Raw genomic sequence first — 12,328 nt, 5'->3', positions numbered from 1 at the left:
TTTCGCGTGTGAAAGTTCTTCGAACCTCGGAAATTCATCCGAATATTATTTGACACGTTCAGTTGCCCTTAACTTCGAGTTCCTCGATTAACTGGACATCATTAGGCGGGCTGTTAGCCTTCTCTTTAGCTCAGACGCTAGGACGAAGCTACCGGAATAGGTGGTGGTCCCTGGTTCTCCTTTTGTTGTTTTTGTTGTTGCTGTTGTTGCTCACGAGTCGTTGTTCTCTTTTTCGAAGCTTTCGTTCTGAAAAACTAGAACGTGTTTCCTTTGTATCTTAGCACTACTGTCTGGCGGGCATTCTTTTATATCTTTAATCAGCAATGTAAGAGTTATCACTAGTGGGTGATGAATAATGAGTGTTTTCCTGGCCTTGTTCACTTCGAAAGCGGATCGTACTGAGGAAACGCGCGTGCTCGCGTGGCTGCAAGGCGTTTGAAGTTCTAAGCATGTCACCACACGCAGGAATAAAGGGCTTTAGGAAGCGTCAGCACCAAGCGAGCTCTCTCGGTGTAGGCGAAACAAAGGCGCGAACGCGAAACTGCGCTACTCTTCTACACTGTCAGCTGGAGCGACGCCTTCTGTTCTCGATAGGTGGCTCTTCAGTTCAGAAGGGATCCTCGGGTGGGAAACGTCGACGAAGACCCTCATTGCGTGAAACGGGACACGGAGTCATTCATAATGAAAAGGGAATAGAAGGGTGGACGACGAAGCCAGACCGGCCGCGTGGGTTGCCCCCTTCCTTTCCAGCGGGTGTGGGTTACAACGAGGAAACGGAGGGACGAGCTGAGCATTCCCACATTTTTTGCACGACGGAATAACACGCGTTAGCTTTCCTATCGCGTCATTCGCATTTACGAAGTATGAGGCTTGCCATGGTAGGAGACTTTGAATTGGTTTCACCATCGCGTTTTGTTTTTTACGAGCGTCAAAATATCAATGCACAGATTTTTGTGCATATCGTACTTATTTAAACGTGTGTGTCGGGGTCCGGAATCGGACCTGTGCCGATGGCAACGCGACACCATAGCCTACAAGCTGCCGCGGTGCGTGCGTGTGTGCGTGTTTGTGCGTGCGTGCGCGCGTGTGCGTGTGTGGGCCCATGTGCGTGTGCGTGCCTGTGTGTGTGTGAAAGAGAAAGAGTGTCCGCGCTCGTGATTTGCGGGAGTGCTGTAGGCGTAATGCAGTTGACAAACACCGTCACGTTACATGTTATGTCGCTGTCAACGTTTTATATAAGTATTTATATAGAATATGGCGTAATATTGCGTTGCTGGCCATCCATACGATATGGCCAACCTCTGAGTTACAAGAGGTCGCTTAAATTACTGTTTCTGCCGTGCACAACTTCAGTTATCCGATATTCCACCCCTAAATACATACATACATGCACAAGGTAAACTTGCCTATTATGTCGATGCAGCGAATATTCACGCCTGTTTTTTTTAGTATGCCTCAACTCCATAGCACATATAATCTGACGTGGCACTGAACGAGTAAAACACGTCTTTTGAAGTGTAGTACAGCAAGTACTAATGTTGTGTCAAGTAGTTATTGAATGACGTTTGTATTTGTTTTTGTTTTTTAAGCGTGAGCAGTTCTATGCCGACTCAACGAGAAGATTGTGTTACATTTGACAAATCACTATAAAGAAGTAAATGAGTAAAGCCCAATAAATTGTATTGATGGCGCTAAGCTTCCAATATAGGGCCCTACGCTTCAAAGGCTATTGTCCACTGGCCTAAAGATCTACGCTTGCGGAATACGAATATATCTGAATCATATGAATGCACTGTACCAGCGTTACAAAACAAATGTAAAAGGAGCAGTAGTTGTTAGTCAATGTAAATTAATTGTAAACAAATGTAAAGTAGTTGTTTAACTAACAAGTGTAAAGTTTGTTTGCGCATTATCCTGCGTTGTCTCTCATTTTTTCGGTCCGTGTCATGCCTGGCAGCGCATCACAAGATGAAGACGTACCAGCTAGCGCCTGTTGCAGCCTTGTTACTAAAAGCAGAACACGTTCTAAGGAGGCTTCATTGAAGTCTTTCGTGGTTTTGGAATCACAGCACCTTCTAAGACAAGATGTAAAGCCGACATGGAGGATCATGCGCCTCAGGAAAATGCCTACATAGCGAAAATTTAATGCAAAACACGTGGTTTGGCGGTCCCCACATGCGCGCCTTGTTTAGGGCCGTCCCAGACGCTGACGAACGCTAGAAAGAAGCTGAAAGACGCCGCGGCGATGTCACCAGTCAGCAACGTTCCACGGGAGTCCGCAACCTTAGAGTTTCCTACAATAAAGCTCGACGCTTACACGCTTCACTTAGATGAACCCTTAAGAAGTTCCTATGAGACACTTTAAGCGGAAAGCCTTAGATGCGTCATCAAACGCTAAAAGTGACTGCCGACGACGTCGGCGTTAGCGCGAGTGGTGCAAGAAATAATCACCTGATGACGTCACCATATGACGTCATCATGATGTTACAGATAGCCAAAACTTGTGACGTCGTCACGAGACGTCACGGTGACATATGATGACGTTATTACTCGACATAAAAGCGAGCGAATGCGAGCCAGTTGGTAAGAATCCATGGTTATAAACAGCGCGAAGAAGACGCGGACAAGAAAGAACACAGGACTAGCGCTGACTGCCAACTGATTTTTTTATTGTTAAAACGCGCAAGATATACACAGATACAGAAAAAACGGGGAAGGGAAACATAAGAGAGCTTATAGCGGCGCATGCGTCCAGCGGCACATTGTCGTTTAGTCATAGGTGATTAGTTACGGAGATAGCAACACTCCTTGTCTGTTAGATTAATAGACGGCTCGCTTACACATGCTTCATCTTTACATTTCATTGCAAAAACCTCGTAGACTGTATATGTGTATGTTTTGCGCGTTTTAACAATAAACCATCAGTTGGCAGTCAGCGCTAGTCCTGTGTTCTTTCTTTTCCGCGCCTTCTTCGCGCTGTTTATAACCATGGATTACTCGACATCGTCGCTTCGTGAAAGGTGGTACGATCACGGAGGCACTGCAAAATTACGTGAGGTGCTGGAAGCTTCCAGTGCCTCCGATCCCCGAGGCTGTCTTTACCCATGTTGGGTGCAAAAAGCTTTCGGAAGATCAATACAATCGAATGAGAAGAAAAGGGAGTAAATGGCTTTCACCTTCGAGTCGTCTTGGGCAAGTTTACTAGAAATCACATGATTTTTTTTTTGTTTGTGACATGAAACCATATTTTCAAGCCCGCGCAACAAGCTGTGCAAACCATATGTGCAACTTCGTGCGAACCATATGCGTAACGCATCTTCGACTCGGTTTCGCGGTGGCCTGTCGCGATGGCCGAGCGTCCTTTTCCGCATATGGCGTGGCTACCGCTATCGCAATTACCATCGGAGTTACGCAACCAAGCCGCCGGCCCAGTTGCCTTGCGGTCATCGCCGTTGATTTCCGCTGAATATAATCGACCGAAACGAGCTTCGCACGTGAATTCTATCTCTATAATAGGAATAGGTCAGCCCACCACAGCCGCCGCCAAGGCCGACCGCAGTTGATTAGACTGCAGGGCATACACGACATGCGCCATAACATGCATATGTTTCGAACGGCACACTACTGAATTATAGAGAGCGTGCTTCATGTAAGTGCTTTTGATAATGGACGCATTCTGTCGCGCATTTCGCCGGTGTTGAGTAACTGCGCCTTGGCTGCGTCGTGCATGTATAACGCGTCGATATTGAAAGGCACTAATCTTGGAACAGTTAGCGATCAATATTTTGTTTTTCGAGTGAATATACTGATTGACATTTTACGTGACCGAATTAAATTCTACTACGGTGTGCTATTGTCATTTATTGTAAAATCTTAAAAGAAATGTTGATTCGAGGTTTCGATCCACTCCGGGATGTGCCAATTCGAAAAATGACGACAAGGCAGACGAAACAAAAGGTGCCGAAACGTTGAAGCATGTCGGTGGAAGCCCATGTAATACATTTTTCGTGACTGAAATAAAATTGTTTCTTCATCTCGTCGCACTTCGAGCTCGCTGCATTGCGCTGTAACTGATTTTCCCTTACAGATACAGTTCATGCGAGAAACGTTTAACGAGATAGCGTTAAAGAGTTCGTTTCGCAGAAATTCCGGTGTCGGCGTCGTTGGTAGTTAGCGAAATATCAGCGTTGTCTATGACCTAAAAATTGAGAAAGATGCAAATAAAATAAATAATAAACATCTTCGGTTCGAGTGAGAGTCGAACCCAGGCCTTCTGCGTGGCAAGCAGGTGTTCTACCGCAGAGCCTCGTCATTGCTTGAAACTGCTTCGGAGAAAAAAAATCTACATGAATGTCATGTAGTGGGAGGAGTCTCCTTAACGCATATAATACTGCGTGGCAGAAGCGTAGAATCATGCCAGGCGTCAAAACATGTGAATTGCGCAATGAGTGGGTGTTTTAAAGGCCCACCCATTACAAAGCGCTCTGACATATCTAATCATCATCAGCAGCTGCGTAGGTTCGCGTGTTGCCTTACGGACACGTAGTCTGCCCTTCGCTGATTCTCAAAAGGAAGAATTAGGGCGCAGTGGACACTTCGCAACTGTACTTGCAGTAGGCATTCTATAGGATAGTTTTAAACGGCGAATGTTACGCGCACAGGCGTTCGTTTCCTTGCAGCACGGCTGAGGCATGCGCACGGGGCCCGATTACGCTATCGCGTTCTACACTTGAAGGGGAAGCTCAAGCGTCCTCAAAGTTTTTTTTGTAGCACTATGTTACCGCCATTTTTTTAACCAATGGATGTTAAAAAAAGTGCTTTGGTCGAGTTGGTTGCAGTTAATGAGAAGGGATATTTGCGTCTCTCAATTAATAAAAGCTACCTGGTGATGTCGATTGGTTACCGTTCTATTTTCTCTCCTTTCTTTTTTCTTCTCATACCTTTCTGTCTCCGCTTTTACGTTTCCCAGTGCAAGTTTGCATTCTGGATATTCATTTTCCTGTTAACTTTCGCGCTATCAGCGTATCCAATGAATCACGGTCTCTCAATTTAACTTCGTTATACAAGATGTTCGAGTCTACCATTTTTACAGGAAGAAAAATTTACATCTTTTGAAAACCACGCCATTACGTTGAGACCTCCCTGTAAGATTCTTCAAATAAGTTCTCAGTCTGCGTGTCTTGCACTGTACCTTGAATTTACGTTTTGAATTTCGATTTTCGCACTGCGCATCGGTATTTTCCTGGTTTTGCTGTTGTTGTTTTTTATGCTCACATTGGCAAATATCTGTTACAACATGTGACAACCTGGCGATATAGTATTGAGTCAGCACTGAAAGACTTCTGAAGTTTAAACATTTCTATGTTGCACAGAATAATCCTGTTCAAGTCGTTCGACCATCTCAACAGCTTGAGTTGGAACGTCGGCAAAACTAATATTTACCGGCGTTTTCAAATTGTGACCAACGTTTAGAAAAACACTTACGGCCTTAGTTTAATATGCTAAGCTAATTTTTTACTAGTGTGTGTTGGTTCAGAAGCGTTCTTCAGATGCGCTTTCTGAAGAAGTTCACTCTAAGTGAACTTCTTTCCGAAGAAGACATTGTCCAATGAATACACTAGATCTATCTTCTTGCAAAGGCGCCGTGGTTCATTCACGCGTGCGTATGTGGGATGTTATAGCAGTCCTCTTCGCATTAAGAGCATGAATGTTTGATAGAAATAGTGGGATTGTATAGGTATTGGTACACTCTATAGCATACCGCAGTGTAAAAGAACTGTACGACGTACGCTGTTTATTAATAATAATATCTGGGGTTTCACGTGCCGAAACCCCGATATCATTATCAGGCACGCCTTAGTGGAGAGTTCCGGCCATTTCGACCATCTGTTGTTCTTTAACAATCATACGTCGCAAAGTACGGGCATTTCCCCTCCATCGAAAGGCGACCGCCATGGCCGGGATCGAACCTGCCACCATCGGGACAACAGCCGAGCTTAGTAACCATTGTACTACCAAGGCGGACTCTCTCACGTCTTTTAACCGAGTATGAATGGAGATGAGAGCAACAGAGACATTTATTAGAGTAGACAAGTTGGCAGGTAGGCCTGATTGAGCGTTCTGGCCTGCCTTTCGGCGTTGGGAAAGAGGAATGGGTGTAAAACGAGAGAGAATGAGAGAGAGAGAGAAATGTTATTATCCTTTGACAGTGACACGTTATCCTTGCTGGGCACTATTTAAGTTTTCTACTTATATTCAAGAAATCAGTTGTTAGTCTGGGCTCATCTGTCTCTTCTTTTCGTGTCTCCTCTCCTGCTGCACAGTTTGTTAGAAGATCATCCCGCACCAACTCGCCCAACTTCCAACTCTAGTTAGGTATATTTCCTATGCCAGCGTAAAGTTAAACCTCAACCCGATAGCCGTGTGGAAACCGGGACACCACCACTCCGCGTACCATAAGCGTGGAGGCGCGCACGATAGCTCCATTCTCGGCTCGGGAAACAGGACGGCACCTACGACGCAGGGCTCCTCCTCGCTGGCGCCTTCCCTTCTCGCGTTTCCCTCTCCTTCTTTTTCACTCGGTGGCCGGCGAGAGATTCTCGGGCGCAGGTGCTCGGTCGCCGACGAGCGGCCCTCACAAAGTCCCGGCCGGGACAGGGAGACACCGCCCATGGGGAAAATAACTCCGGCTCGGCAAAAGCTGCGTCCTGCCGCCCACGGGACGCACTCCCATGCGTGTGGGCTCAGACTCAGAAAAAGAATCTGGCTTTGTGAAAAAGACCAAAAACAAGAAGGCAAACCAATCGCCCTTGCGGCGAAAAGTTGTTCTCGAGTTTCGCAGCGAGAAAAGACCTTTACTTTGTCCTCTTTTTTCATTAGCGGCTGATAGAATCGGCTACAAATTTATAACAATATGACGAGCACTGTAACATGACTTTTTTTCGTGACCTTAACCGTTCATACAATGTTTGTTTGGTTCAGAAAATGACATATACCTATTTGAACCATTCCAGGAAGTGGTTCCTGTCTTCTAAACCAAACCAACAATGCATGAGTAGGTAAGCAAGCTAGTAAAGAAGGAAACAGAAACGTATAAGGCTCGGACGTTAACCATAAAAGCTTCCGGTTGGCTACCCTACACAGGGCATTGTGGAAGTGAATAGAAAGTGGGTAAGGTTATAAAAAAAAAAGCTATGGTTTAGTGCTTTTCGTGTTGTCAGGTCAGTCTGTGGAGTCCCCACACTCCACAGACTGGCCTTTGAAATTGCTATAAATGCGGCGGGAGTAGATAGGGGCTTGCACAGACATCTATGCGCGAAAAAAAATAAATAAAACAAAGACAAAGAACACTAAGACAGGATAGGCGTCAGTGTTTCCTTTTCTTGGCTTATTTTTGCTCCTAGATAAGGGGCGTAGCCAGGGGGGGGGGTCAACCCCCCCCCAAATTTTCACTTTTTCTTCCGTATACATACACGCACACATACACACGCACGAACACACATAAAGTATGGTTGAACCCTCCCCCCTCCGAAAAACATTTCTGGCTACGCCCCTGTCCTAGATGTCTGTACCATTTTACATGACCGAATTGGACTATTGACGTGCTGCGCAAGCGCAATAGAAGGAAAGACACTGACAGCAGAGAGAGCAGCTTTTCTGCTTGCGCCGTACGTCAGTGGTTCAATATGAAACAACTAATGTGAAAGGAAATGTTGATGTATGAGCGAGCTCAAACAGAAGCTTAGGCAGACAGGGGCTGTTAGCGTTCACTCTACCTGGAAGCATGTCTTCCTTTAAAAGAAGGGCACGCGGCTTTCTGTTTTATACTTCGACTGTTTCATGGGGCTACGCAAACGGTTCGCAGTTTGCAGAAATGACCACTGCCTAAGTATCTACGCACCAAGCTTGTTTGTTTGCAATGCTCAAACCTAATGCGGGGCCCTGTAATCGCAGCTTATTGTCACTATCAGTTGCTTAACGTAGAAGTTCAAGCTAAGTATATGGTGCTCCATAATTCACCAAAGTTAAGCGCCAGAACGTTTCGACGAAAGGGCGATACATGCACGGACAGCGCCTGTCCGTTACTGTACCATCCTTTCGTCCAAAATTTTTCGCGCTTAGCGCTGGTGCACTCTCGTGAGCTGGCAACGCTGAAACGCGAAAAGATATTTCGAACATTTCGGCGACATTTTTTCTCTGTTCTAGTCTTCTTGGTAGAATGGGACGTTATCACAATCACGGATTAAAGAAGGCACAAGTGACGTTCACGATGATAAGATGACATGACTGAAAGTTCATCGAATGTCGGAGTTTAGTCAAATCAGTTTCCGAAAAAGATGACAGTGTTTATGCTCCGAATGTCTTTGACGATTTACGCCTGTACGCCTATCATGGTACTATAACCAGGCACCTCCTTTTCAAGTGTACAAACTTCTTATCAATTAGAGAGATGGACGATGGACCACGCAATCAGTGCCGCACCGTTTAACCATATGTTCTTTCTTTGAGCGTGACTATATCATTATGGTTTCATTCTTTTTCTTTTTCCCCTTTTGTCGATAATTGAAGCATCATTAAAGAGCTACACGCGCATAAGATCGCTTCAGTGAACTGGAATATGTCCTAGTGTATCTAATGAAACTAATGACTTGTTCCGATAACGACGCCTAATGAGAATGGTAGGTTTCCCCTGCGTGAGCTTGTGAGAAATACGAAGTAAAAAACCAGATATTGTTTCTAGCAACGATTACTCATGCGTTGTAAATTTAGCCATAATTTGGAGATGTCTGTGAAGTCTCTTTCAGACTTCACCTTTTGACGCACGCACTACCATCGGCTCAAAACGCAAAGACGTTACGTCTTCTTTATATGCACGTTCCCTCCCTCTCAGATATACCTTTCCCACTACTCCTGTCTTCTGCAATTATTTACGTAACCTTCGGGTATTCTTTATAAAAGCCAACGTTTTCCTTTTTTCTCGTTTTTGGTCGTACAAAACTGGAGATAGTCAGCTGGAAGACTTTCCGTCAAAGCAAGAGTGAGCGTATACGGTATTTCCCATCGCATATAACTCGCACCAACAAGCACAAAAATGTGCTTAAAAAGTGGGGGTGAGGCTTATATATGCAAGGCTTACACGCGTGTTTCTTTTTTCTTTCTCTAGATTTAAAGTTAGTGGTGCGGGTTATATTGCGAGAAAATGCGGTACATATTTCCAGCCAGTCACACCAAACTCGTCGTTTTCTCAGTGCTGACTAGCACGAGGACGTATCCGTCAAATGAATCGAGGCACTTGCGTTGCAGGTAGGTCCAAAGGGATACGTCGACAGTCACGTGACGTTACATATGCGCGCAGCTGCTCCTGGCATCTCTGTTCCCGCATCGTACTTATTTTCGTAAACAACCGTTACGCGCGAACTGTTTGAGATGCGACGTGACAGATGGCGCCAGCGCAAACAAGACGCGAGTCCCCGTTATATATCCGCAGCTGCGGTCAAAGCTTACACCTATATTAGGCTACACTCCGACGTCCGCACACCTATATCCTTACAGGAATAGCGGGTGTTTGAGTGTTAACGCGGGTGCGCATATCAAACCGGTCGGGCGTTTCATATTACGGTCGCATACGAGGGCTGAAACGTTGCGTAAAACTTGTGTTTATTTTTACTGGTGTATTAGAAGTTGATGTTGGCGTACTAATACGGCGCACGCTCTTGAGCACACGGTGCATACGACATGCGCTTTTTTCTATGACGTAGAGGTCGAAAAGTAACGCCACGACGTTACGACAACAACAACAAAATTTTACCCTCTGAAACATGACTTATGTCACATTTTAAATGATGTTCCATTAAGCGAATATAATTTGTTGCCTACCTGGTAGCTTAGTAAATTGTTAGTTTAACTTAAACGATTATGTTAATGCTCCAAAGAAAGGTGCGGTCACGAGAGACTATGCAGCAGGAAATAATTATTATAGCTTAGGCTCCTCTAATGAGCGCCTAAGTTGAATTGCACGAACTCTACATTCTTCTTCGTGCTGCACTGATAAGAATGCGACTCCCATTGACTCTCACTGAACGCGAGACATCGTGCTGCCCAGCCCAACGCTGTAGTTACCGAAGCAGTGTACGGTGAGCTTTGCTGATAACGCTAGTATAGTGTGCAGCCTGGTCGCGAATGCATGCCGTGATATAGGCTTTAAAAATTGTCCCTTGGGTCGTACTTATTAAGTAAATAATGAAAATGCAACGTCGCTGTGACGATGCCACGCTAAACCCGGGCTATGAGATAAGCCGAATTGAGAGGGCAAGAGGATTGCTTTTAATCATCTAGAGCCCATTAAAACGCGCCGAATATAAGTAGGGCAGCTTTCTTGCATTCATTTGCTGTCAGAACGTACCTACCCGTTGGTGCAAGGAATTGAACCGCGCGGCTCTTTTCGATTTTAATATTGTTTATGAAACTGGACAACGTTAGTGTCCACCAGACTAAAATCACTGCACACGTAGACGCAACACTAAAGGTCAGTTCGTCACATCGCCAACCGAAAGTGTTTCTTTTATTCTCTTTTTTAAGGCAAAAGCCTCAGATGCCTCATCAAACGCAAAAATTGACCATCGGCGCCAACACGCGTGATGTAAGAAATCATCGTGATGGCGTCACAGATTGCCAGATTTTGTGACATTATGACGTCATGACGTCAAGAGCCATTTGGTAAAAGGTGCACCGATCCCGGAAGCTCTGCAAAACCCAATGAGATGGAGAAAGCTTTCCGGGGGGAGGGGGAGTCAATACAATCTACAGGGAAGAAAAAGGACACTTTCGCATTAGGAATCTTGTGAATATTTATGCCAATCGACATCGCCTACGCAGAAGCCCCAGCGTGCTAATGCATCACGCTTCCACTGCTCTTTTCTCGTTTCGATTGCTTCGCTCCGTTATGCCCCTAATCTACTCTCTGTAACCCAATGTATACCAATAACCAACCCGTTATCAGTACGTATGGGTCACCCAGAGAACTACCTACCTTCGCCACCGCGTTCACCGTACATCTTCTCCTCACCCACGCATTTAGCCACCACCTCACCCCGTCGCAGCCTGGCCTCGCCTTCAGTATTCTCTCGCGCCCTTCCTCATTTTTGCACTCGCTTGGTGCCAAATGAAAATTTATCACAAACACCACGGGCGTCGGACTTCATTTCTGCGGCTCGTCTCCCACACTGCGGTGAGGCTTGATGCGACGCCACTACGCCAACGTCTCTTCCTTTTCTTCCCATCTCCTCACCCACATGCAGACCCAACATTTCACGTGCTCTCCGCCACGCGCGAGAGATCATGCGTTCATCGTCGCTTCTTGCTGGTTTGTTATGATGCCGCCGCTGCCGGCACAACCACCAGTCGTGCTTGCATGCGCTCATAAAAGCAAAACAGCGAGCGACGCGACGGCTTCGCGTCGTCAGTGGTGGCACGCAGGCCGCCGCAGTGGAAAGAACTCCCAGCGGCGGGCGGGGGGGTTTCGGGACCGTCGAAGTCAGTGGGAACGCGCGCGCGCAAGAAGGATTAGAAACGAGAAAATGGAGACGAGGAGGGCGAGGACATTTACGTGGCACACACGGGGGCCTGTGCCTCTATTCAGATGATACGGGGGCGGAACCGCGCGCGGGGTAATAATGAAAAACGACGCCTGGCGGCCGGATAACGCAAAACCCAGAGGGGGGTATAGCGCTCAATATAGAACCCGATGGGCCGCGCGCGCTGCGTCTGTTTTCACGCCACACTTTTTTCTCTTTCTTTTCTTTTCTGACTTCTTTTCCGAGAGACAAGCGAGAGAAAGAAAGAGAGAGAGAAAATCGAGCAACAGTAAAGAACGGTGTGGTTGGTCGGTCGGTCGTCCGCCGTACGTAGTAGAGTCGCATATCGCGCGCGCACGCGAGAAGCGTCGTGCCGAAAAGCGATTCGGCTTACGGCCCGGTGCCGGCGTATTTGGATTTATACCGCTAAAATCTCGATCGCGATGGGCGCCGTCGGCCTCTTTTCCTTCCACATCCTATACCTCCTCCCCCCCCCCCTCGCCTTCCTTTCCTGTCTTCATGCCCCTTTTGTTTCACCGCCGTCGCTCATCGGACGAGAAAGCTGTGGCGGGTATATCGTATTTTCGGGATTTACCCGCGCCGTATAAGCGACGGAAGCGAGGGTGGGAACGAGGACTTCGCTAAAGGCGAAGCGAATGGCGAAGAAACGTATTGAGCAAAGTGGGAGGACAGTCTATGGAGAAGCGAGTGAGAGAGAAAGAAGGTTGAGGAGGGAAGGGTCTGCGCCGAAAACG

Source organism: Rhipicephalus sanguineus, chromosome 5 (genome assembly GCF_013339695.2).
Source record: "Rhipicephalus sanguineus isolate Rsan-2018 chromosome 5, BIME_Rsan_1.4, whole genome shotgun sequence".
Lineage (NCBI taxonomy): Eukaryota > Metazoa > Arthropoda > Arachnida > Ixodida > Ixodidae > Rhipicephalus > Rhipicephalus sanguineus.
This window is presented reverse-complemented; position numbering follows the sequence as displayed.